This window comes from Oncorhynchus masou, chromosome 2 (assembly GCF_036934945.1).
Source record: "Oncorhynchus masou masou isolate Uvic2021 chromosome 2, UVic_Omas_1.1, whole genome shotgun sequence".
NCBI lineage: Eukaryota > Metazoa > Chordata > Actinopteri > Salmoniformes > Salmonidae > Oncorhynchus > Oncorhynchus masou.
This window is the reverse complement of record NC_088213.1, coordinates 22,578,477-22,600,313: the sequence shown is the minus strand read 5'-3', so window position 1 is coordinate 22,600,313 and position 21,837 is coordinate 22,578,477.

Sequence of the window (21,837 nt, the reverse complement as noted above, 5' to 3'; positions counted from 1 at the left end):
GCATGCACCAGGGATTACAGGGCTCCCGGGTGATTACCGGCGGGGGAAGAGGGGTTACAAGTCCACACAACTTTTCATCTTCGTCCAGGGCACAGAGCACACACACATAGACATACAGACACACACATGCACATGCACACACACACCATATGCTCAGTATAGCAATGACATGACATACTTCCGTTACTGGATCACAGTACACAAATAGTCTTGACACAGGGTGGAACACAGTAGATACACTGTATATCTACTGTCAGCTGATTGCATGTTCTAGCGATGTTATATGTTCCCATGATGAATAGGCCTAAAGTTGTTAGAGCACATTTTGTATGGATTGCAGACCGCATTAGCAGTAAATAAATAATGCAGTGTGTGAGCTTGAAAAGCATCCAACAATAATCTACTAACTACATTAAAACATGATGTTTACATTCAGCACATCAATTTATATATTGTTTCTGTATTTTCCTGTAAGTGTGAGCACAGGAACTTTCAAAGGTACAAGGGTTAGCAAAGCCAAACTCCCATAGGACAGAGTGAGTGGAGCCCCTCAGGGCTGTGTGTCCGGCCCACTGATGATGTGGCGATCAGGTTCCAGTGAGGCTGAGGCCTGTGTGGTGTGTGAGGGGCCTGCCAGGGCCAGTCTGAGCCCCAGTTCTCTGTAAGCTCTCTTTATCCCCCCCTGCCATCGGGCAGGCAGACGCCGGCCACGCGTGCAAAGCAAGCCCAGGAAATCGCAGCCAGGAGATGTCTTACGACCGATAGAACTCAGCAATTTCCTTGGCACCTTTCGCGTGAGGAATAACACACAAGTCTAGTCTGTGACCAATAAGCAGGCCTAATGAAGGCCAGGCGGGGGCAGACTCGGGGGCGACGCAGGGCTCAAACAGGCCTCTGATGTCTGAGAGGATCCTGAGGAAACTACCCTGACATTCTACTCTAGCTGCTGGCTGTAGTGTGAAAGAAAAGAAACAACACTGTTTCCATTTAGAGACTAAAGCCAAGAATCACAGGGTAGACATATTTGCTGGGAGAAAAACAGTGGGACGTTTCCCGTCTTCAGACTCAACTGTTGGCTTTGTAGTATGCCGCGGGGTCCCTGGATTTTGGACCAGAGGAAGGAAGGAGAGGGGGTGCAGGGCGACACTGCTGTGCTCCCCCATGTGGCGTCTAAACGTGTGTCTGCACCTCCTAATCTGGAGGTTCAAAGAAACCTCTGATAGAAGGGGGTACCAACCTACCAGCGGATCTCTCCTCAGCTGCCAGCTGACTGCTTCCGATAATCACCCACCAGTCATCAATTAGGAACCTGACGTCCACCATCCATCCACGCACAAACACACACACTACCCGACTGACGGACCTAGCGTGTGGAAAATACATACCTTTACTGAAGCTGGAAATCTAATATAGAAGGCTATACACTGGGGCCCACTCACAGAGCTATAGCGGGAATAGACTTTCTACTTTGACATGTACAGTACTACTTTCACATGTCAGACCTACACTCAGCTACTTTTTTTGCAGAAATGAAAACATATTGCAACAAAGTGTGACTGTTAAAATAATCAATGATTGATCACAGGATATATTGCAAAGAGAAAAACACATTTGTTAGTTAATACTTGAAAAAAACAGAAGAGGAGAGGCTATACAATCATGCAGAAGCAGTTGGAAATGAATATGTTTCTCATTCTGCATATATTTCCAAAGGTAGCAATGAAGTGCAGTAATGCTCCATGAGAGGAACTCACATGAATAAGAAATAATTTCGCTCTTTCATTTTTCTTTTCTAATTCAACCAGTCTTAACGCACGACACATTCCCCCACAAAGGCACTAAACGCTCTGTTGAAGAATGTGATTGGAAGGCGGGCGGGCCGGGTCATTGGTGTAATGGTCGCCAAGGTGATTATACCCCACAAATTGCTCTTTGCTATTAGAATAAGATTTCATGCAGATGGTGACAATGTGCTCCGTCTCTGAAATTAAAGGGCAGCAGTAATCTTCGCTCCCCTCTCCTAAATATAATTTAAAGCATTGTAGCGAGGAAACATCCCAATTCATAATCCCTGAAATATATCATTATTGGGATAATGCGAGTGGATGAATTACTTTGCATACACTAGCCGTCTGGAAGGCTGACCCTGGCTGGCAACAATTCCAACACTTCTCCAGAGCCATTTGAATTCATTTTCATTTTCCTGCATGGCTGTCCTAATCAGCATGCCTTATTGTGACAGAGGGTTCATTATTGCTGTTCAGATTTCCTGGGTGCTACAGGAGCCTATGGGTGCTGTTCAGATCGCTGGACATGGGAGTTAGAGGAGCCTTTGGGTGCTGTTCAGACCGCTGGGCCTGGGAGTTAGAGGAGCCTATGTGTGCTGTTCAGACCGCTGGGCCTGGGAGTTAGAGGAGCCTATGGGTGCTGTTCAGACCGCTGGGCCTGGGAGTTAGAGGAGCCTATGGGTGCTGTTCAGATCGCTGGGCCTGGGAGTTAGAGGAGCCTATGGGTGCTGTTCAGACCGCTGGGCCTGGGAGTTAGAGGAGCCTATGTGTGCTGTTCAGACCGCTGGGCCTGGGAGTTAGAGGAGCCTATGGGTGCTGTTCAGACCGCTGGGCCTGGGAGTTAGAGGAGCCTATGGGTGCTGTTCAGACCGCTGGGCCTGGGAGTTAAAACTTTCCTGTAATGCAGGAAATGTCAAACGTGTACTGTATTTGTCATTTATAAAGGCTTCTGAAGTTTGTAAATTGTACTTTAATTTTTTTGCTGATTTTCCCTTATGAAAAAATGTCAACCCCTAAAAAAATGTCCATTAAATTTAATCCACATAATAATTCATATTTCCTGTTGCTGCAGGATTATTTTCCTGCTATAGCAAACTGGCTCAAATGAAGACCCAACATGGGCATTTCACTGTATGTTGTAACACACCAGACAGAAAGTAGGGTATGAGTAAAGGTTGACAGGATGAGGAACTGGGGGATTATAGTCTGAATAGCATCCCATCTGGAACCCAAACCAAACATAAGGTCAAATTAATCATCTGCCTGTATCAAAATCCTCACTTATAACCTAATTGTGACAGGAACATGTGACCCATTGGGCCAGAGAATCACTGCTTTATGGAGACTGACAAATATTTTTTTTACCTTTATTTTACTAGGCAAGTCAGTTAAGAACAAATTCTTATTTTCAATGACAGCAGTGGGTTAACTGCCTGTTCAGGGTCAGAACAACAGATTTTGTACCTTGTCAACTCGGGGATTTGAACATGCAACCTTTTGGTTACTAGTCCAAAGCTCTAACCACTAGGCTACACTGCCGCCCCAGTGTAGCCCAGGCAGTTTCACAGGACATTTAAAAAACAGATGGGAACTGCAGATAGGTGACATAAATGCATAAACAGGCCTGGTGCCGTAAATCAATACAGGCTTCTATTTGCATCACTTTGATCATGTTAAGGCAGAAGCAGGAGATTAAGAAACACAAGCTCTGCCTGACAGGCCGATCGTTTACATTAACATTAACACCAGTAGCAATCTGTCTGTACCTCCATCTACACGTCCTGTCTAACACTAGGGGAGATGCCTTCGGGAAGACCAGACAAGTGTAGAACATCAGTGAATTGCAGAGTGCAAATGTACTGTAAGACTGCAAACATACAGTAACAAACTGTACCTGTTTGTGTACCTGCAGTTAGTGTTGTTTGCTGTTAGGTGAGTGTGCACATTGTGCACAACGTGTGTCAAGTAAACCTCAAATCATACATAACCTGACCTGACCAATTTCATCATCTAGTCGTCTTGAGTAGTATTATTATCAAACAGGTTACACATTTAACCAGAGAAAAGAGATCAGAATTAATACTTCCATTTCCTGGGAAAATTATAATCAGGGTATTGTAGAATTTGGGTCAACAGAGGCAATGTAAAATGGTGACCTCTGCACTTTCCTCTCTCAAACCCAAAAGGCCTCAATATCCACCTCTCTCAGACCCCTCCTCACCCCTCCCTTCCCCATTCTCACCCCCTCCCTGTAATCCTTTCAAGGATTGGTCCTCTTAAAATGATTAAGCGACTCTGATCTGAGGAAACAGACTGCAATTTCATACGTCAGTGATATTCACAATGCTGTAGGTAATTTCAGGGCATATTGTCCACCCCCACCCATTCACTGTTGTTCAAAACACACACTACACACACACACACACACACACACACACACACAAACATAAACACACACTGTAATCACCAAAGCAGGTCTAACAATGTTGTTGATGAGGGAAATCACTGTCCCTGATATATTACAGAGCTATAAAAAAATATGTGTAGGATTACGTCCTGATACCAGCTCTTACTTACTCCTATTGGTATAATAAAAACACCTGCCTCCAGTCCTGACCCAATAGGATCAGAGGATTCATCTTGGTAAGTTGGTAAGACTAAATACATACAGATGGTCAGACAGGAGATATTAGAAAAATATGCAATATGAATACATTTGTCTTGCATAATATGAAATATGATTCATCTATGGGAGAGATTACAGCCTGATGTATTAGTGTACTTAGCAAAGAGACAAAGTGAATTTCTTTATAGGCCAAATGTTCCTGCCAAGACCTGGGAATAATAATGATTCTTCTGGAATATCATAGAAATGACAGTTAGGCCGTCTATCCGGGTTGCATATTAATGTTGCTGGGGTTAGCACAGAGCACTGATTCATTTCATTCCCTGTCACATTCCCATATTAAAGATAAAATACACTGTGTCTAACATGTGACTGCCTGTCATGTGCCTTTAGTTATTTTACAAAGAAATAAAATGTTCATACCCTAACTAGGAAACATGCACTGAAAACTAGAGGATAACAGACCTGCTACACAAACTTAAAACACAAACTCACTACACAAACCCACTACACAAACCTACTACACAAACCCACTACACACGCCCACTACACAAACCTACTACACAAACCTAATACACAAACCCACTACAAACCTAATACACAAACCCACTACACAAACCCACTACACAAACCCACTACACACGCCCACTACACAAACCTACTACACAAACCTAATACACAAACCCACTGCACAAACCCAATACACAAACCCACTACACAAACCCACTACACAAACCTACTACACAAACCCAATACACAAACCCAATACACAAACCCGATACACAAACCCACTACACAAACCCAATACACAAACCCACTACACAAACCTACTACACAAACCAATCTTTATTATTTTGAAATAGAGAGTTTATCCTTGACATCCCTATATTTCGGTATCTCAACACCAGTGGGGGCTGCTGAGGGGAGGACGGCTCATAATAATGGATGGAACGGAGCCAATGGAAAGGCATCAAGCCATGTGTTTGATACCATTTCACCAATCCCTCTCCAGCCATTACCACAAGCCCGTCCTCCCCAATTAAGGTGCTACCAACCTCCTGTTCAACACAAGGCTCTGATCCCAGTGCTTTACAAACCTCCAAACACACAAACCTGTCACCCATCAGACACAACTTCTGCTGTTACCTGGAGAGAGAGAGAGGTGATACAGTAATCTAGAGCAACACCACCTCCGCTCCCCAATAGCCTGTGGGCCTCCACTTCCTGACACAGGTCTTTTCCAATATCCGGTAAACTAACATCCCTGGTGGGTGGGCGGGTGGGTGGAGAAAGGAAAGAGAGGTGGCGTGCTTAGTTAAAGAGGGGGCCTACGGGCCACAGACTGACAGGCCTATACAACAGGACCCAGATCCTAGATCACAGGCTGCAGAAATAGGAGGAGGCATGGGCTTCCATGACCATGACCATGACTGGCTCATAAATGGAACCACCTCCGGGCCGCCGCCTGCTAACACGCATCACAACACAATGCTGTTTTCATAACCTACCATGCAGACCAGGCCAGGGTAGAGTCTCTGTGGTGACAACATACAGTAGCATGGCTCTGCAGCCTGAAGAGCTGCACGATGAGTAATAGTGTCTTCATATCTGGATCAACAAAGCCACTAGTTTAAGGCTATGTGACTAAAAGTGAATGAGTGATATAAGGTGGCGCAGTGGTCTAAGGCACTGCATCTCAGTGCAAGAGGTATCACTGCAGTGCCTGGTTTGAATCCAGGCTGCATCACATCCAGCTGTGATTGGTCCAGTTGGTCCAGTGTCGTCCGGGGTAGGCCGTCATTGTAAATAAGAATTTGTTCTTAACTGACTTGCCTAGTAAAATAAATGTTTAAAAAAAATTGATATATATATACTGTATTTCATGGAAATTACAACCGGCTTCACTCAAAGTCAATCTTAAATGAATCATTCTTTATTACTATCAGTGCGCTGAAGAGGTTCCAACCAACTCAATGCACCATAGTCAATCAGGAGCTCTGCTGTGGCAGTCCCAGCAGTTGTCTTATACTGTATACGGCAATACACAGACAAGTTATATTTGCATGATTTAGCATAATTAATTCATCATTACCGTTTTGTTTCATTCATGTGGCAGACCAATACCTCACAAGGCTTCTTCTCTCTAAGCCGAGACCTTGAAACTGAGATATCTTTTGTTCTCAAAACAAAGGTCTGGGCGTACTGCCAAATTGCAGCTACTGATAGTGAGGGTTCGTTCAGTCAGTCACTTGCATGAACATAGAAAACGGTTATTAGAAAAGCACATGAATAGAACACAGAAATTAGTTAATAGAAAAGCACAAACATTCAAAATGTCCAGCACAGGCGACTTCTTTACCAGCGTGTGATTCTGAGAGGGGCTTGAAAACAGCTGCACAATGACTGGGGTCTGTGGACAGTGTAGGCCAAAGAGGAACTGATGTAGCCAGTCGGATGTGTTTCTGTTTCTTGGGAAGGCTATAAAGGTTACATACATGGTGGAAAAGCAACGGTAATCCAACTCCTGGACTAACAAGGGTAACGCGGGGTCAAAGTGGAATAAATAAGTGACAGGTTGATTGAATCATGCTTCCTCACTTTCAGAGGTGATACTCTGGGTGTTATTGACAGGGAATAGGAAATTCACTTCTGTCTGGAATTTGTGACAGAGGGTACGAAACCATAACAATGCCATACTGAGCTTTAAAGCTATTATGTTTTTCCAGGAAGCCGGGCCAATAAGGTGACTGAGGGACATTTGTTTGAAGCAGTTCGGGTTGTGAGAGAGATTTAAGTTTAAAATAAAACATGTCAAAACATGTTAAAACTCATATCGAGGCCAGCTGTTGAAATGTGCTGTTTGATGTAAAGCGGGTAGATACACATCAAATCAAATCAAATTCTATCTGCTCTGTATGCAAGCCCAAAGCAGATTAAACCTGCTTACCTGGGTGTATTACACATTCTCTGAATTAAGAGCCGAGCCTGAGGGACAAGCTGCTGGAGACCTCATAGTAGACTAGAGAGAGGCAGACAGGCTATACTCAATGATGAGGTCATCTCAGCCACTAAGCACACACAGACACAAACAGTGTCACACACATCACAATCACACACACTGTGTCACACACACACACGTCACACTCCCATACACAAAAAACAACACATTATTAAGACGACAGACTAGGGTTGGAATACATTAGTGCCAGGAAGGTGATGATACGAGCCCCCTGGAAAGAAGGAGAGAAGGGAGAATGGATTAGAGAGACGCTCCACCACCTCATGTTCAAAGAGGGATTTGTGTTCTTCTAGCCTGGGCCTTGGCATCTGCTCTCCCTCTCCCCAGAGGGCATGGGAACATGTCCTTCTAAAGTGCCTATACATACCCTCCATTAAGAGTCAGTCATCAGGTAGTTACTATTCTACCATCATTTTCTTTTCTCATGAGATTTACTATAGGTCAATCCTAACAACTGGAGCGCATTTACTAAAATAAGGAATCTCACGTGTTCTTTTTTCACAAAGCACTTATGAAAAATGTAAATCTTTCGAAGAAGGAAGGAAGCTAAATTACTAGCTTGAGATCAGAAATAGGACTCTGGAAAAAAAACATTATAGCTCTTTAAAACAAAACGTGATATGCTCTAAATCATACACAGGCCACGGGTAAAGAAATTAAGACCATTGATTGACTACATGTAATTTCTACTCATCATGCTAATTTCCTTAACAAACAGTAATCACTAGAAACACAATTGTCCCTGTCTCCACCTGACATGTACAAACAGCACCAGGAGCTAATCTGCAGCAGAGCTCTTAGAACTGTCAGACAGAATGCTTTCACTCACTTACATCATATTTCATTCACATCCCTCACCATCGGTGCAGGTACATCCAAACCTGAACATGACTTATCAAGGCTATTCATTTTCTTCTGTGACGGCCGAATCAGAACAACCACTGACAAAGTAATCCCCTACTGTCAACCTGCCAGCTTGTGCATAGCAAGCAGGGGAGTGAGGATTTCATTCCATAAATACCACTTTGAATATTTTACAATTACTAAAAGCAATTCAAGGTAAGCATTCATATTTCATTTCCATGTCCGGGTATGTACCTCTCTGGGATATCTTTCGAGAGTAATTTGTCTTAGACGTGAAAAAGGCATCAATATTTGAATTTCTCTAAAACATATACTGTACATACAGGCCCAACGGTGCCATCATTGCCTAGTGGTGCTGATTCTTTTACAAACTGTTGTTTAGCTGTCTTCTATTGAGATGACAAAATGATATATGTACTACTTCACATTAAAAACTCTGATGCCTAATCTAAATCCCTGTTGTCTGACAGTCATGGAGGTTAAGGAAGAAAACAAATAAATGAGAGAGAGAGAGATAAAGCCCAAAGACTGGGTTCTGATGCCTTGCTCTCTCTTGGTAATTTCTATGATGTGTATTTGCGAGGCCCCACCACAGAGTGGAGCAGCAGGAGCATGAGGATCTCTGCCTTGTAGTGACGCAGGGCCGGGGTCGGCCCCATGTCCTATAAACACAATTCAAATCATTTACATGCTGCACTCATCAAAGCCACCTCTTCCTCCCTCATCTCCATAGAGATTCACTGCTGATCTGAGCTCCAATTGCATCTCGGAGCGCCGCCACCGCTGCTAACCTTTGCAACTGCCCAAAATGTTATACATTTTTCAAATAGCTGTTGACCTATTATTGAGATGGAGAGGAGCCACGGGAGACGAGACGCAAGTCTCTTCCTCTCAGCGCTATAATGGAATGCATTATTGCATCAGTGTTTACACATCAACACTAAAAGAGAAACAGAATGGAGGGGAAAAGCATTAAATAAAACAATTCTGTTCATGTTGCTCTCTGGGCCAGGCTCTCAGATTTCACATACAACACATCAGTCAGTCAAAACTGAGCGAGTAAAGTTGTGATTCATTGCATTTCAACTAACTTTGGTAGTTTGCAAGCATCCAAGAGGAGCAGACCTGGGTTCAAAAACTATTTGAAATATTTCAAACAAGTGAAATATGAATAAAAGTGTATTATATAAAAGTGCCAGATGGGAAGGGTTTACACTTTCGGGACTATTCTATTGGTTAATTACGACAGGCAAGTTCTACCAAGTACATGTTAAGGATTCTAAATGTTTTTAAATAATATTTGAACCCAGGTGTGGAGAGGAGCAGTGACACAATATGCAACAATAATGACCCAGCAGTGCTGAACTGTCTTAGTGCGCTTATAAATTAAATATGTCCAAGATAATGGATGTATGTTCTATAATTCATCATCACAATGTTTCAAAATGAGGGATATAATATGTGCCATACTATTCGAGAACACAGTGCTTAGCCAAATTAAAATAAATTAATTGGTCAGGGGGAAGATGTTGGGTTTTGTTTACTCAGCAACCATTGCTTAATCATTTCAAACAACCAATCCTACCAGACTGATTATCAACCTCTCTGTGTCAGTCTTAATTGCTCTCAACATAACAACTACAATTCCATTCCACCACATCGACTTGAATACTAAGGCATGCAAGGAGGGACATGGCTTTTCCAGTTCCAGTCTGTTTCACTCAAAGCTGTGTGTGCCACTCCATCCTCCTAAGTTCTACTACTATCAGAACCTCTCCACAACTTTGAGTGAGAGGAGAGGGTGGAAGTGTATGTAGAGGAACTGTGACTTTTACCAGGTTGGACATTTAGAGAATCATGAAGAGGTTTGGTGATTCATCAGGCTTCTAAGAAGAGCCAGAGGAGCAAAGGAAGGTGTGTGTGTGTGTGTGTGTGTGTGTGTGTGTGTGTGTGTGTGTGTGTGTGTGTGTGTGTGTGTGTGTGTGTGTGTGTGTGTGCGTGTGTGTGTGTGTGTCTCTTCTGTTGGACTGGGGTCAATCAGTAGTACTTGAGCAGACCAAGGACCACTGGAGAGGCTTGATACAGTAGAAGAAACTCTTAATGTCCAGTCTGTCCCATTCCCATCCCTTGTCACATCCAGTGATTTATATACAGGGCCTTGCAAGAGTTTTCACCCCCTTGGCATTTTTCCTATTTTGTTGCATTACAACCTGTAATTGAATTATATTTTTTATTTGGATTTCATGTAATGGACATATACAAAATAGTCCAAATTTGTGAAGTGAAAAAGCGTACTTGTTCCAAAAAAGTCAAAAAAATAAAAAAGGGAAAAGTGCTGCGTACATATGTGTTCACCCCTTTGCTATGAAGCCCCTGAATAAGATCTGGTGCAACCAATTACCTTCAGAAGTCACATAATTAGTTCAATAAAGTCCACCTGTGTGCAATCTAAGTGTCACATGATCTCAGTATACATACACCTGTTCTGAAAGGCCCCAGAGTCGTCAACACCACTAAGCAAGCGGCACCACCAAGCAAGCGGCACCATGAAGACCAAGTAGCTCTCCAAACAGGTCAGGGACAAAGTTGTGGAGAAGTACAGATCAGGGTTATAAAAAATATCAGAAACTTTGAACATCCCACGGAGCAACATTAAATCTATTATTATAAAATGTAAAGAATATGGCACCACAACAAAACTGCCAAGAAAGGCGCGCCCACCAAAACTCACGGACCAGGCAAGGAGGGCATTAATCAGAGGCAGCAAAGAGACCAAAGATAATCCTGAAGGAGCTGCAAAGCGGCCAAAATATAACTTTTTGGTAAAAACTCAACTCGGCGTGTTTGGAGGAAAAAGAATGCTGAGTTGCATCCAAAGAACACCATAACTACTGTGAAGCATGGTGGTGGAAACATCATGCTTTGGGGCTGTGTTTCTGCAAAGGGACCAGGACGGCTGATCCGTGTAAAGGAAAGAATTAATGGGGCCATGTATCGTGAGATTTTGAGTGAAAACCTCCTTCCATCAGCAAGGGCATTGACGATGAAACGTGGCTGGGTCTTTCAGCATGACAATGATCCCAAACACACCGCCCGGGCAACAACGGAGTGGCTTCGTAAGAAGCATTTCAAGGTCCTGGAGTGGCCTAGCCAGTCTCCAGATCTCAACCCCATAGAAAATCTTTGGAGGGAGTTGAAAGTCTGTGTTGCCCAACAACAGCCCCAAAACATCACTGCTCTCGAGGAGATCTGCATGGAGGAATGGGCCAAAATACCAGCAACAGTGTGTGAAAACCTTGTGAAGACTTACAGAAAACGTTTGACCTCTGTTAAATACCCTTTGTTGGCAATGACAAAGTATTGAGACACTTTTGTTATTGACCAAATACTTATTTTCCACCATAATTTGCAAATAAATTCATTAAAAAATCCTACAGTGTGATTTTCTGGATTTTTTTTCTTTCTCATTTTGTCTGTCATAGTTGAAGTGTACCTATGATGAAAATTACAGGCCTCTCATATTTAAGTGGGAGAACTTGCACAATTGGTGGCTGACTAAATACTTTTTTGCCCCACTGTATATACTAGGCTGTGTCAGAGGAAGGCGCAAAAAATGAATGAAGTCCCCAGTCACCTAAGTCATAGACTGTTCTCTCTGCTACCGCACGGCAAGCTGTACCGAAACACCAAGTCTAGGTCCAAAAGGCTTCTTAGAAGGTTCACACCCAAGCCATAAAATGGCTGAACAATAAATCACATGGCCACCCGGACTATTTACATTGACACTTCCCGTTTTTACACTGCTACTACTCTCTGTTTATCTATGCATGGTCACTTTACCCCTACCTACTTGTACAATTTACCTTGACTAAGCTTTAACCCTGTATATAGCCTTATTGATATTTGATTTACTTACTTTTCATTTTATTTTGTACTTTAGGTTTTTTAGTAAATATTTTCTTAACTCTATTTCTTGAACTGCATTGTTGGTTAATGGCTTGTAAAGTAAGAATTTCATGGTAAGGTGTTGTATTTGGCACATGTGACAAATACAATTTGATTTGAGTAAGCATACTGCACACAAACTGAACATCTTCCCTATGTAAAACAAAATATCTGTTAGCCATTAAATCAAATATGTGGGATGTTTATGATTATATTTAGGGCCTGTGCTATGTATGAAGTTATATACTGTCAATTATAGAAGTACTATACGGCATATTCTATTACAATCAGGTTTGTTTCCCTTTAAAAGTCAACCATCAAGACGACATAAAATACAAAGGAGGAGATCAACACATGCAGACATTTGCAATCAAAACAACAAGAACAACACACACACACACACACACACACACACACACACACACATGGAGGAGCGAGAACTTGAGAGTCGCTGCCTTCAATCTAAAGGAGCTGTGGAAGTAAACAGAGAATAAAAGAAACAATTTACATGCAAATCAAAGTTTATCATCTCAATCTCTTTATGCCCGTATCCCCTGCAAATGTGCATTCATATGCACAAAGGCATTCACTTAGCTGTTACCCAAGTTTACACGCCTCAGCATTTTCTATTTGAAAAAGGCAGGGTGCATGTACATTTAATGGGCATCCCTCTCTATTTGTCAGAGCTGTGAGAGATCTGTGAGTGTGTGTGTGTGCGCATGAGTCTGTGTGTGTGTGTGTGCATGTGTGTGTGTGTGCATGAGTCTGTGTGTGTGCGTGTGTGTGCGTGCATGTGTGTGTGCATGAGTCTGTGTGCGTGTGTGTGTGTGTGTGCACCTGCGTCAGTGCGTGCGTGTGTGTCCCACTCCCTGCGTGTCAGTCTGCGCAGATGGCTGCATGTATCAGTGCATGAAATGAAGCCCTGCTCTGCAGTGACAGGCCCAGGATATTGTAGGCAAATGGATGTTACATTTACTCTGCTTCAGCCACAAACAGGCCTATGCTATGAAAAATTAACTGTACTCTTGGCTAAAAGCACAGGAAATTGGTTTATGAGATAAGCCACAGAAATCCTATTTGCTAGCTATAGTATATCCGCCTGTCTGTCTGTCAGATCTCTGGGTAAAGTCCTTTGGCTTCCTCTATTAAGGAGTCAGTCCACAGTTATACTGTCAGGGGTAATCCACGGTGATAGGAGAAACAAAGAGATGTCAAATGGAGTTAGGATATCTCTTAGAGATCCTGAGGCTGTGATGTGGCTGGCCTAGCGTTGCTCTATGTGAGCTACTGATGAGAAAGAGATGTCAAATGGAGTTAGGATATCTCTTAGAGATCCTGAGGCTGTGATGTGGCTGGCCTAGCGTTGCTCTATGTGAGCTACTGATGAGAAAGAGATGTCAAATGGAGTTAGGATATCTCTTAGAGATCCTGAGGCTGTGATGTGGCTGGCCTCTATGTGAGCTACTGTTGCTCTATGTGAGCTACTGATGAGAAAGAGATGTCAAATGGAGTTAGGATATCTCTTAGAGATCCTGAGGCTGTGATGTGGCTGGCCTAGCGTTGCTTGTGAGCTACTGATGAGAAAGAGATGTCAAATGGAGTTAGGATATCTCTTAGAGATCCTGAGGCTGTGATGTGGCTGGCCTGGCGTTGCTCTATGTGAGCTACTGCGTTGCTCTATGTGAGCTACTGATGAGAAAGAGATGTCAAATGGAGTTAGGATATCTCTTAGAGATCCTGAGGCTGTGATGTGGCTGGCCTAGCGTTGCTCTATGTGAGCTACTGATGAGAAAGAGATGTCAAATGGAGTTAGGATATCTCTTAGAGATCCTGAGGCTGTGATGTGGCTGGCCTATGCGTTGCTCTATGTGAGCTACTGATGAGAAAGAGATGTCAAATGGAGTTAGGATATCTCTTAGAGATCCTGAGGCTGTGATGTGGCTGGCCTAGCGTTGCTCTATGTGAGCTACTGATGATGTGGAGTTAGGATATCTCTTAGAGATCCTGAGGCTGTGATGCTCTATGTGAGCTACTGATGAGAAAGAGATGTCAAATGGAGTTAGGATATCTCTTAGAGATCCTGAGGCTGTGATGTGGCTGGCCTAGCGTTGCTCTATGTGAGCTACTGATGAGAAAGAGATGTCAAATGGAGTTAGGATATCTCTTAGAGATCCTGAGGCTGTGATGTGGCTGGCCTAGCGTTGCTCTATGTGAGCTACTGATGAAAGAGATGTCAAATGGAGTTAGGATATCTCTTAGAGATCCTGAGGCTGTGATGTGGCTGGCCTAGCGTTGCTCTATGTGAGCTACTGATGAGAAAGAGATGTCAAATGGAGTTAGGATATCTCTTAGAGATCCTGAGGCTGTGATGTGGCTGGCCTAGCGTTGCTCTATGTGAGCTACTGATGAGAAAGAGATGTCAAATGGAGTTAGGATATCTCTTAGAGATCCTGAGGCTGTGATGTGGCTGGCCTAGCGTTGCTCTATGTGAGCTACTGATGAGAAAGAGATGTCAAATGGAGTTAGGATATCTCTTAGAGATGATGATGTGGCTGGCTCTTGCTCTATGAGCTACTGATGAGAAAGAGATGTCAAATGGAGTTAGGATATCTCTTAGAGATCCTGAGGCTGTGATGTGGCTGGCCTAGCTACTGTTGCTCTATGTGAGCTACTGATGAGAAAGAAAGATGTCAAATGGAGTTAGGATATCTCTTAGAGATCCTGAGGCTGTGATGTGGCTGGCCTAGCGTTGCTCTATGTGAGCTACTGATGAGAAAGAGATGTCAAATGGAGTTAGGATATCTCTTAGAGTCCTGAGGCTGTGATGTGGCTGGCCTAGCGTTGCTCTATGTGAGCTACTGATGAGAAAGAGATGTCAAATGGAGTTAGGATATCTCTTAGAGATCCTGAGGCTGTGATGTGGCTGGCCTAGCGTTGCTCTATGTGAGCTACTGATGAGAAAGAGATGTCAAATGGAGTTAGGATATCTCTTAGAGATCCTGAGGCTGTGATGTGGCTGGCCTAGCGTTGCTCTATGTGAGCTACTGATGAGAAAGAGATGTCAAATGGAGTTAGGATATCTCTTAGAGATCCTGAGGCTGTGATGTGGCTGGCCTAGCGTTGCTCTATGTGAGCTACTGATGAGAAAGAGATGTCAAATGGAGTTAGGATATCTCTTAGAGATCCTGAGGCTGTGATGTGGCTGGCTACTGATGAGAAAGAGATGTCAAATGGAGTTGGATATCTCTTAGAGATCCTGATGTGAGCTACTGATGAGCTAATGAGAAAGAGATGTCAAATGGAGTTAGGATATCTCTTAGAGATCCTGAGGCTGTGATGTGGCTGGCCTAGCGTTGCTCTATGTGAGCTACTGATGAGAAAGAGATGTCAAATGGAGTTAGGATATCTCTTAGAGATCCTGAGGCTGTGATGTGGCTGGCCTAGCGTTGCTCTATGTGAGCTACTGATGAGAAAGAGATGTCAAATGGAGTTAGGATATCTCTTAGAGATCCTGAGGCTGTGATGTGGCTGGCTCTATGTGAGCTACTGATGAGAAAGAGATGTCAAATGTTGCTCTATCCTGTGTGATGCTACTGATGAGAATGAGAAAGAGATGTCAAATGGAGTTAGGATATCTCTTAGAGATCCTGAGGCTGTGATGTGGCTGGCCTAGCGTTGCTCTATGTGAGCTACTGATGAGAAAGAGATGTCAAATGGAGTTAGGATATCTCTTAGAGAACCTGAGGCTGTGATGTGGCTGGCCTAGCGTTGCTCTATGTGAGCTACTGATGAGAAAGAGATGCATGGCTTTGTTCAGCCACTAGAGGGAAATGATACAAATCCACAACCCTTTACAGTTTTTTTTGATTGCTAAACGACAGTGGACACAACTGGAGTCACATGTGCAAAACTCTAACTACAGTCTGCACAGCAGCAGTTCATGTGGACCAAACTCTAGTTCGTTTTTCATTGCTTGAACACAGTTTTCAAAACTCTACACACTTATCCCATGACTTTAACCACAACCTGCACAACACTGTGGATTTACAGCACTTTGTTCAAACGCTAACACACTGCTGTCAAAACTGTGAACCACACATTCAAAACGGAATAGATTTCAGCCTTGTGCCTTTCGAACACTGCTGATCGCAATTTCAGCTGAAAGGCTAAGCAGGTGTCTTGTTTTAGACTTGTTAGTGAACACACACACATATTACAGTATATATAGGTAGAGCTCAGAAAGACTAATTTTGGAAATGGAACAAGGAAGATGGGTTCGTGGAGGGAGAAGGGTGGCAGGGAGAGGGCGGATGCGTGGAGGAAGACAAAGAAGACAAAGAGCTGTTATTTCAGATGAAATAAGGGCTACACTTATAGACCATGTCGTGAACCATGGTCTCTCTCATTGAGAGAGGCAGGGTTGAGGGTGCAACCCAATCTGCAAAGATCCACAGTGGCATCTGTAATGCGAATTTTCCATCATACAAACAGGTGAGAGTTACATCCTTACAGTAAATGAAAACATTACAGGAATCTATTTTGTATTGCAATTATATAATATTTACACAGACCCACTGGCTCCAGGTCATCTACAAGTCCATGCTAGGTAAAGCTCCGCCTTATCTCAGTTCACTGGTCACGATGGCAACACCCATCCGTAGCACGCGCTCCAGCAGGTGTATCTCACTGATCATCCCTAAAGCCAACACCTCATTTGGCCGCCTTTCGTTCCAATACTCTGCTGCCTGTGACTGGAACGAATTGCAAAATCCCTGAAGTTGGAGACTTTTATCTCCCTCACCAACTTCAAACATCTGCTATCTGAGCAGCTAACCGATCGCTGCAGCTGTACATAGTCTATTGGTAAATAGCCCACCCATTTTCACCTACCTCATCCCCATACTGTTTTTATTTATTTCCTTTTCTGCTCTTTTGCACACCAATATCTCTACCTGTACATGACCATCTGATCATTTATCACCCCAGTGTTAATCTGCAAAATTGTCATTATTCGCCTACCTCCTCATGCCTTTTGCACACAATGTATATAGACTCCCCTTTTTTCTACTGTGTTATTGACTTGTTAATTGTTTACTCCATGTGTAACTCTGTGTTGTCTGTTCACACTGCTATGCTTTATCTTGGCCAGGTCGCAGTTGCAAATGAGAACTTGTTCTCAACTAGCCTACCTGGTTAAATAAAGGTGAAATAAAAAAAATATAATAAATAAATAAATATATTACAGTAAGTTTGACTGTAAAATATATTTTTTACAATAGGACCCAAAGGCTGCCCCCAACAGGGGGAAGAGGAAAAATATTTTCAGATGCGCAGGAAAATGCTATTGTTGACATGGTTGTTTTCAACAATGCAATAAAACTGCGGGAGATTCAAGATAGAGTGCTGGCTGATAATGATATATTTGAAAATGTTAATTCTGTCAGCACAACAACTATTGCTCAAGTCCTAAAGAAACACCAAGTTACAATGAAACAGTTATACACTGTACCGTTCGAGAGAAACAGTGAACAGGTAAAAGAGCAAAGATACCAATATGTCCAGGTAAGACGTCTGAGGTTACGTACACAGCTATACAAAATATTTACAGTAAAAAAAACACTAGCATTTCTACAGTAAAACTGTGCACTTACTGTTTTTCAGAGAGTAATGGAGGTGGAAGCACTGGAAAGACCACATTCATTTGTATTTATCGATGAAGCTGGATTTAACCTTGCCAAAACACGGCGCAGAGGAAGGAATGTTATAGGTCAAAGGGCCACTGTGGAGGTTCCAGGCCAAAGGGGGGGGAAAATCCCCATGTGTGCTGCAATGGCCAATGATGGTTTGCTTCTCAACACACCACTCTGGCCCATACAACACAGAAAGGCTTATAGCTTTCCTAGAACAGCTCTATGCTCAGCTAGTGCCAGCAGAACAGGGGGAGCCAGTAAGAAACCCCCAAGTTTTTGTCATAGTTTGCGATAACATTGCTTTTTACCACTCTGCAGCTGTCACAGATTGGTTTGCAGCACATCACATATTTATGGTTTTGTACCTGCCTGCATATTCACCCTTCCTCAACCCAATAGAGGAGTTTTTCTCTGCCTGGAGGTGGAAAGTGTTTGGTCACCACCCACATGACCAAATGTCTCTTTTGGAAGCCATGCGTGCCGGATGTGAGGACACGAGTCCAGAGGACTGCCAGGGATGGATAAGGCACTCCAGAAGGTTCTTCCCCAAGTGCATGGCAAGAGAAAACATTAGATGTGATGTTGAAGAAAACCTGTGGCCTGATGCTAGAGAGAGGCAGGATTAGCCCCTCAATTATTTGTTCGAATTACAGTATGTACTTTTAGTTTCTACCTTTTTTTTCTCATTACTGTAATTCCGTAAATTACTACAGACTATTGAAGCAAACTGCTAATTTTCATTTACCTTCAAGAATTGTTATGTTCTAAAAAAATATATAAATCATGTGAAAGAATGTCACTCTTTTCTTTGAAGAAAATATTACTTTGTATGAAGTCACTGAAATTGTTCAAACTGTAAAGATGAAAAGTTTGTATTTTCTGTATTGGTGTTTGATGCTAGTGTTTTTACTCTCAGTGTGTTCTGAGAGACAGTGTGTGTTATCTCAGTGAGGGTTGTGCATAGTGTTTGGCTGCACTGAGCGTGTTTTGAGCCATGTGTTAAGAGTTGTGTTGCTTGGAATGAGTTTTGCAGGTGATGTGAACTGTTTAGCTCAGGTGACTGTTGGTAGTGCAGACTGTAGTTAGAGTTTTGCACATGTGACTCCAGTTGTGCCCACTGTCGTTTAGCAATCGAAAAAAACTGTAATGATGAAGCTGCCTCACCACAATCCTTCACACCAAGCTGCCTCATCAAACAGGACAGGCTCCTGCTACTATGAGCTGCTCTGGCTTGTGGAAGGCTACTTACTATATATCTGTTCTAGAGTATAACAACAGCTCATGGATATGATGTTAAAGGGACTGCATTCAGCTTGATGATATGGGCCAAGATTGCCATTGGTCCAATACAGCACAATGTACAGTAGCATACTGTATGGAAACAGAGGTAGCAAACATGAGTCAAGAAACACCCATGTCTTTAAACAAAACACATTTTCTAAGTGAGATAATGACAACAGGCCAAAGTCTATGTTGCCTTGTGTGGTGCCCAATTAAATAGTTCAGCATGATTTTCCTGACTGCACTTCTTTCAGTACATAATGTATTTACACCACATGACCACCAGATGTCAGCCTTTCACCTCATATTGTATCACACAGAGTTTAGAGATGGAGCATAATCTGGCCCAGACTGAGAGGACCTCCATGTATGCAATGTTGAATGAGTTACATTTTATGACTTTCTTTGGTGGTTACCTTGGTCTACAACAATTTAAATAAATACAATAAATACAAATACAATTTAAGTAAAGTCCTAATGAAAGGAAAAGATCAAAGCAGAAGCTGCTTAATGTCTATTGTTGAGCCATTCAACACATTCAACAAACCGCTATTATGTTGTATAGGCTGCTATACTCTACCAACCCTGTCATACTGAGCAGCCTATGAACATAGACCTATTATTGGGCCAATGGGTCCTCGTGCCATCTTCATTAGAATTCGACTGAAATTGGGTTTGTGGGTCAGATTGCGATTTTTGGGATGACAAAATTGACCAATACCGATATATCTGCCAATTACAGCAGGAAATTAAAAAGTGCTGTTGTTCCACACTGAGTTCTCTTAAATTGCCATCCCAAAGCGCAATTGTCCAAGAAATTAGTTTAAAATGTTGATTTCTTACACAGTGACAATAATGACACATCATGAGAATGATAAGCATGAGACTAACATTTTTTGAATATCGGTTATCGATGGGATTGTCACACGATATTGATATATCAGCTCTAATCTCCATGACACCACTAGAGATGATGTAATGTCACCAGCGTGGTTGAATTATGAAATTGCCTTCGTTTTGCCATAGACTACTTATTTTCCAAGATTATCATTTGTTTTCCATAATACATTTTCCAAGAGGCACATTTTGGAATTAAAAGACAGTCCCACAAGATCAGCACAGAGGCTGTGTGAAGAGATTAAGGGATGATTTACTTTGCATCCATTGGTTGGCATTGGCACCACTGTTCACCATCAGAGTCCGAACCTCAAACGGTCCAATTGTAAACTCTCAGAAGCTGGGAAAAAAATACCACAATAAAGTGCATTCCATGACATGTTCACATGGAACTAGTGCTTGACATAGCTGGTGATTGATGTAGCCTAGTCCACGAGAGCAACATTACTATTCTTATCATGATTTGGAGCTATACATAATTTTTTAGTTAACATCACATTTTTTTAAAATTGTATTTTGGGTTATGGTAAGATATAGTATTAGGAGACGGTCTAAGCTTGCTAAGGTACATTCTTAGATAAAGGGTTCCAAAAGGGTTCTTCAGCTGACCCATAGGAGAACCCTTTTTGGTTCCATGTAGAACTCTCTCTGGAAAGAGTTTTACATGGAACTCAAAGGGGTTCTACCTGGAACCAAAAAGGGTTCTTCAAAGGGTCCTGCTATGGGGACAGCCGAATAACTCTTAGTTTCAAGATAGCATCTTTTCGTCTAGGATACTAAATGTACTGTTCCTTGCAGCAACAGGTGTCAGGGAAACATTTTTGCTAACGCCTTTTGTAGGCATTTTGCTAACATAATCAGAAAGGTCTTAAGAGGGGCGCTGCTTACCTTGTCGCCAGGACAGAACAGGTGAACTCTCAACTTCAGGGCCTGGTTAGAGAGCAACTTTGCTGACCTCATGTTCCAACTTTTTCAGTGGTTTTAACATTTTGTTAACTATTTCTAGCGATATTAGGCTACACACGTTACCATTTCGTTGTCACTGTTAAAGTGGTTGTTTTGATTCCTTGCCGCAACATTTGTCTCTTTCCTTAATTCATGTCATTATCTGGTGTTTGGTCCTCTGAGTGGATGAATGCGGTGTATAGGAGCTCATAAACATTTTCTAACACACCGACCTAGTCATTGCATTTTGGTACACCAGAATTAAGTTAATCTCCAATGAAAGCTGCGTTTGCCTTGCAGCGTGTTGGATTTATTGAACATATGCGGTCAAACTATATGTACAGCGGCTTGATAGAAATGGTAGCAGAAGTCTAATGTTGAACTTTTGTTGAATACATATCCAGATAATGCTCCGTACTATTCTGCGCAATCCCTGTGATCGAAGCGTCACAAGACATTCCCTGTCGTCCCGCGGTCGATGGCCTCTGTTCGCCCGCAGCCTAGAAAGGCGCGCTCTTTTCGGCGTTGAGTTATTTTATGCTATGACATAGACCTTGGTTACAACTGTGTTCATTGCAATTTATGCTGAATTTTCCCTATCTGTTTGGTTTCATTGTTAATCTATCTACTATTTATGCTGGATTCGTGCCTTCATTGTACCCGCTTCAATGTATGCGCAAATACAACATTGTAGGCCTAGCCTACAATGCAAAGAAAACAGACCACAGAGGCTAGGAATTACACAGTAAACTCGTAATTGGAACAGGTCTCCGGTTACATTTC